Source organism: Glycine max, chromosome 13, assembly GCF_000004515.6.
Source record: "Glycine max cultivar Williams 82 chromosome 13, Glycine_max_v4.0, whole genome shotgun sequence".
NCBI lineage: Eukaryota > Viridiplantae > Streptophyta > Magnoliopsida > Fabales > Fabaceae > Glycine > Glycine max.
The window spans coordinates 34,483,845-34,489,844 of record NC_038249.2 but is presented as its reverse complement, the minus strand read 5'-3'; positions in this window follow the sequence as shown (position 1 = coordinate 34,489,844).

The window sequence follows — 6,000 nt, the reverse complement described above, 5'->3', positions numbered from 1 at the left end:
AAAGGAGAAAAGATAAAAAGGAAAAAACATCATCTATTTGATTAAAAATAAAAATATCTAACGACACACATTAACTCTCGCACCATGCGAGATTTGTTTGTCTTTTGCAAACAATTTATTATACTATATGTCTGAAAATAGGATTTTGTTACTTATTTAGATAGCCATTAGACTCAATCAGTTATTTATTGTTTTGGCGTTTAATTTGGAATTTGGTAATGTGTTTGGTTTTAAGTCAGGATGCTATAGTATGCGCAAGACACTAAATCATTAAAGGTTTTTTTATATATAATTGTTTTTTTATATTATATATTATTATTCGATTTACCTTTATAATTTATGAAACTTTGATTTATTTTATGCATGAATATATTCTGAAAAATTTTATTATATGCATATATATATATATATATATATATATATATATATATATATATATATGAAATCAAATACATAATATTATGTTTTAATTATGAAATTATATGTGAGAATCTTATTCATAATTATATTATATATTGATTTTGAAATGCATAATATAATTTATTCTCATATGATTAAGTTTTATATTTAAGTGATCTTAATAATTTTGATTGATTATGAATTAGCCACAACATCTATATTTTGATTAAAATTATATATTAAGTTGTTTAAAGATCATATAAGGAATTAGACATAATATTGTGATTAATTGTACTTTATATAATGAATTTTATCCCACAAGAATTTTTATTATATTTGTATAATTAGTTGGGATAAAATGACATATTATTTTTCATGGTTTACCCACAAGCATCATGAGTTATGCATAATTTGTCAATTTTATCATAAAGTAAATATTTGTGATAGAAATTAAATTATTTTCATGTTGTACCCGTAAAACATGAATTTAAGTATGTAATTTGATTATTCTATCATAAGCTTTAATTTTTTCTTGTTAAATTAAAAATTTTGCCCACAGACAATTTTTATGTCACAAGATTCAATTTTTTTTGTATGTTTACATTGGTAAAAGATACAATTAAGATTAATATGCCTCAAAATTTGACATAAATCTTTGAATTTTACAGCTTCTTAAATTGTTAGTTTGTCTCTGATATTCAATGTGATGCTCCCGGACTCAAAGGAGATAACTATAAGATATGGAAAAAGAGAATTCTTCTGCAATTGGGGTGGATGGACATAGATTATGCTATAAGGAAAGACAAATCATCTGCAATCATTGATGAAAGTAGTCCAGCTAATGTTGCGCTATATGAGCAGTGGGAATGATCCAACCAGTTCAGGGTGATGTTCATTAAGACCAAAGTCTCGACTGGAATACATGATTCTGTTGACCAGCATGAAAAGGTCCGAGACTTGCTTAAGGCCATTGATGACCAATTTGTCACTTCAGATAAGACTTTAGCAAACATCCTGATCATGAAGTTCTCCTCTCTTCGGCTCACCAATGTAAAAGGTGTGTGTGAGTACATAATAAAAATGTGAGATATTTCATCTCAACTTAAGTGTATGCTTAAGTGTGCACAAGGCCTGACAATGCTTTTACAGTTGGAATGTTAGAAAGAGATTAGAGTAATCAAGACATTGACCATTGGAGAGCTGCTAAGAAAGTGATGAGGTACCTTCAAGGTACCAAAGAATACATGTTTATGTATAGACAGACAAACAATCTAGATGTGATTGGTTATTCAGACTCAGACTTTGTTAGTTGTGTTAACTCTCGCAAATTAACATCTGGGTACATTTTTATGATGGTTGGTGGAGCTATTTCATGGAGGAGTGTTAAGCAAACTTTGAGTGTTACTTCTACCATGGAAGTTGAGTTTGTCTCTTGTTTTGAGGCTACATCACATGATGTATGACATAAGAGTTTTATTTTTGGGTTGAAGATAGTTGATACTATTTCAAGGCCTTTGAGAATTTTCTGTGATAACTCAGTTGTTGTCTTAATGACTAAGAATAACAAAAGTGGAAGTCGAAGTAAGCACATCGACATTAAGTACTTGGCCATTAGAGAAAGAGTAAAAGACAAAAAAGTGATCATTGAGCATATAAGCATTAAGTTGATGATCGCTGATCCTTTAATTAAGGGCTTCCCACCGTTTAAATTTTAGGATCATGTAGAAAGAATGAGACTTGGTTCCACTTTATGATTGTATACAGACATGTTAAAATTGAAACTTTTTATATTGTAATATTTTCTCATATTTAGGTGTACATTTATTTATTTGAGAAAAATTATGTTTTGGACCAAGAATAAACATTGAGTTTATTCATTAAGTTTTATTATCACCTTGAGTATACTACTAGAAAATTGAGCATATTGTAATACATGGATGATATTACTCGTTATAAGAGAAACTATCACTATGATTCATATATTTATTTCTTGAGAAGATTGAACATTGACTTAATCATTCAGTCAAAACATTTGGATCATGTGAGAGAATGTAATAATTTTGGTCTAAACATTTTTGGAAAATGAAAAGTTTCATCAGTTTTGGAATTGAGAAGTCAAATTGAATTATTACTAATGGGTGGTAATGACCACTAATAAATGGTAATGACTACTAAATGTATTATTGATGGTAAAATGCCTATATATAACACATGCATCGGGTCACCAAGTTCACCTCTTCCAATTCATCGGATACATCGTCTAGAGAGAGTGAGAGCTTGAAAGAACCAAAATAAGATAATTTTTTCATGACAATGACTGGATGTATAATTTGATTTTTATTTTTCGCAATTTTCTTAATAACTTATGTTTCCTTTTGTAGTTTGTAACAAATGATTCGTGTTTTGTAACAAAACTACGGCCAAATTTAAAAAATGACATAGAATCTAGCATTTCTATCTTTAAAGTAAAAAATTGTGCATTTGTTGCTTTGAAAGTAAAAATACTTTTGCAGCACGTTAAGTGAGTTGGTTCACCCAACCAAACGCATGAAATTGATTATAAGAAAATGAATATAATTCAAACACACTAACAATACTTTTGCCTCTTTTTTAAGGAGCAAACACGTGGCATAGTTTGTGTAATAAAGTTTCAAATAATAGGAAGACACACTTCAATGCATTGTTTGAATTGGCCAAGGGAGCAATTGTAAGGAGAAAAAAATTACTACCATTTCTTTAAACGAAAAGTGTAAAAAAAATTATTCATTTTTTCGTGTTTCATAGTGTTCAATGCTTGTGTTATGCCAATGTTTTTTAATACCAAACCCAATTTTTGCAGTGAAAAAGATACCAAATCTAATTTTAGTGCGTAGTTATGAATAGATTATAAAGCTTTCAAATATTTTTTATAATATAAATCTGAATTACCATTGAAGAGTTATTTTCGAATTAATGAAGCATTTTTAAAAGTTCTTAAAAATGTTGTCATTTAAGATAATCATTTTAAATTATTTACAAAGGGGATAATATATATATATATATAAATCCCAACTTATATAAATGTGAGAAATAGAATGGATTTATATATGCATGAATGAATTTAATTTAGATTATATTTGATCAATTTTTAAAATAAATTTTAAATTCAAATTACTTTAAAAAATATAATTTAATATTTTTAATAAAAAAATTGCTTTTATATTAACTATTGTGAATTGCACTGAAATAAATTAATTTATAAATACCCGCGTGTTTGAATCAGCATTACGAAACTGTGGACATTTTACTACATTTAAAAAAAAAATGAACGCTGTTTTAACGTGAAACGTGAAGATCGGACGTTGATCCAGACATACACGCTATACATGGTGCGAATGTGGGGTTCTTGAGCATTAGGAGACAATTTTTTAAAAAACTTTATCAAATAGATGCAGTTTTTAATTATTTTTCAATTTGGGGTAAGTGGAGGATGGTTACCACTTAAGATACAAAAATAATAAGAATTTTGGAACTTCTGTTTTTTTTTTTAATGAAGTCATAAACTATTTTATAATTTTTGTTATTTTATTAATTCTTATTTTTATTTTAAAATTAAATAAACTAAACTATACAACTTTAAAGCTGCTAATTATAGTGTGACTTTAAAGTATTATTAATTATTTTTTACAATTAATCATACAAAAATAGTAAAAATATATGTTAAAATAATTTATTAATGTACTTTCAAATTTAGAGTTTACAAATGTCAAAGGTAGACATAGTGTATATGGAGAGTGAAAAATGTAAAATAGAACCTGATATTTATGACATGAGATAGCTTTGGATCCTTTGTGAGAGCTGACATAACAACTCTTATAAATAATGTTTAGCTTGTAAGATAATAGCTAATAGATAAATTATAGCTTAAAGATAAATTCATCATTCCGAGATAAATAAGTCCCTGCAACATGATAAAGAATCATAATATTATCATTAAAATTCAAATATATAGATATTTGTTAATATCTTGTTAGCCCGCCCGCCCACTAGGGATGTTGTGTTCGTGCTCGGGTGACAAGGAAGGACTGACGTGCATATTATAACGCTATGTCACTTGTCTAAATTTTTTATATTTCGAACAATACAATCAATAAAAAAAATTCTTAAAATAAAGAAAACATAATACATTAAAATAAATGGAACAATAACAATTTTCCACAAACATAAAATTAGAAAGTACACACAATATTAAGGATTGATTTGTTTATATGAATAATTATTATGATTATATCATTTAGTTTTACACGTTGAGTATTTATTAGCTTTATTTGAAATTGATTTGTTTATCTCGTTATGCATGTGACTAATGACTGATCTTTTCGATGTGTCTTGTTGTTTTGAAGGATTAGATATATAGTATGGACCAAAATGTTGAGACCATTTATCTTCCTTTTCAAGGAAATGAAAATAATGTTGATAAACTTTGTATATATTTTTTTTAAGAGTCATCATAAAGTCTAATATCGCTTAAGAGTCGAGGGTGTGAAACATTTATAAATACTCTCTTCTCTCAACCCACCAAGATGTTTTTTTTAATTCTCTTGCAAATAATGATTAATAATATTAGAAACATAAATATAGAAACTAAATAATTTACAAATAATAATTTATAACATTAGAAAGAAAAAAGTTACAAAAAAGATAAACAAGTGCACCACTTTAAAGTCGTAACCTTCTTATTTTCATTTAATAAATAATTAAAAAACTATCCCATTAATAAAGTAAGTAGAAAAAAAATACCCCTTAATGATCAAAACCCCGCGAATGTGTGATGGATTATGGATGGTGGGGCACCAAAGTAGTTATGGTAAACCCAAAATCAGGAAAATAATAATAATGGAGAAAAATAAAAGAAGTGTTGTAATTGATGGCGTGAAAACGAGACAGCGACGACAATGACCAAAAACGACACAGCATTCGTTTGGTCATTCTCTTAAGTAAGTAATAAATATCCTTCTGGATTTCCATATTTTTGTTACATTATTTTGAAAATACCGAAAATATACTCAATTGCCAATTGGCACCGGGTAGTGATTATTTATAGAGGAGTACTGATAAAAGAAGATAGTTTTTTTTTAAAAAAAAATAGATTAAAAATGTTTTTAATTTTATAATATATCATTTTTTTAGTTTTAGTCTATATAAAAATATTTTTTAAGAAAATAATTCTTGTAAATTTTTTTTGATACTTGTTATGTTTGTTTTAATCCTTGCAATATACTCATTTTTTCGTTTTTGTCCTTCTAACATGTACATAATTTACTTTTAGTTTCTACCATTTTTTTTTAAAGAGACTAACTCAAAATAAACAAATATTATATGGTAGGAATTAAAATGAAAAAATAATACAGTACAAGAAGTAAAAATACTATTAAAAATAGATAAAAGTTTGTATTTATTATTTTACATTTTGGGATAAATAAGATGAGAAAAAAATGATAGACAAATGCTAACAAAAAAGAAAATGTAAAAAAAAAGTAGAAATATATTTGTGATATCAGAATGTGGTACCAATTCCGGACGCCAGCCAAAATAACGTTGGGAAGGCCCCATCTGGAACCC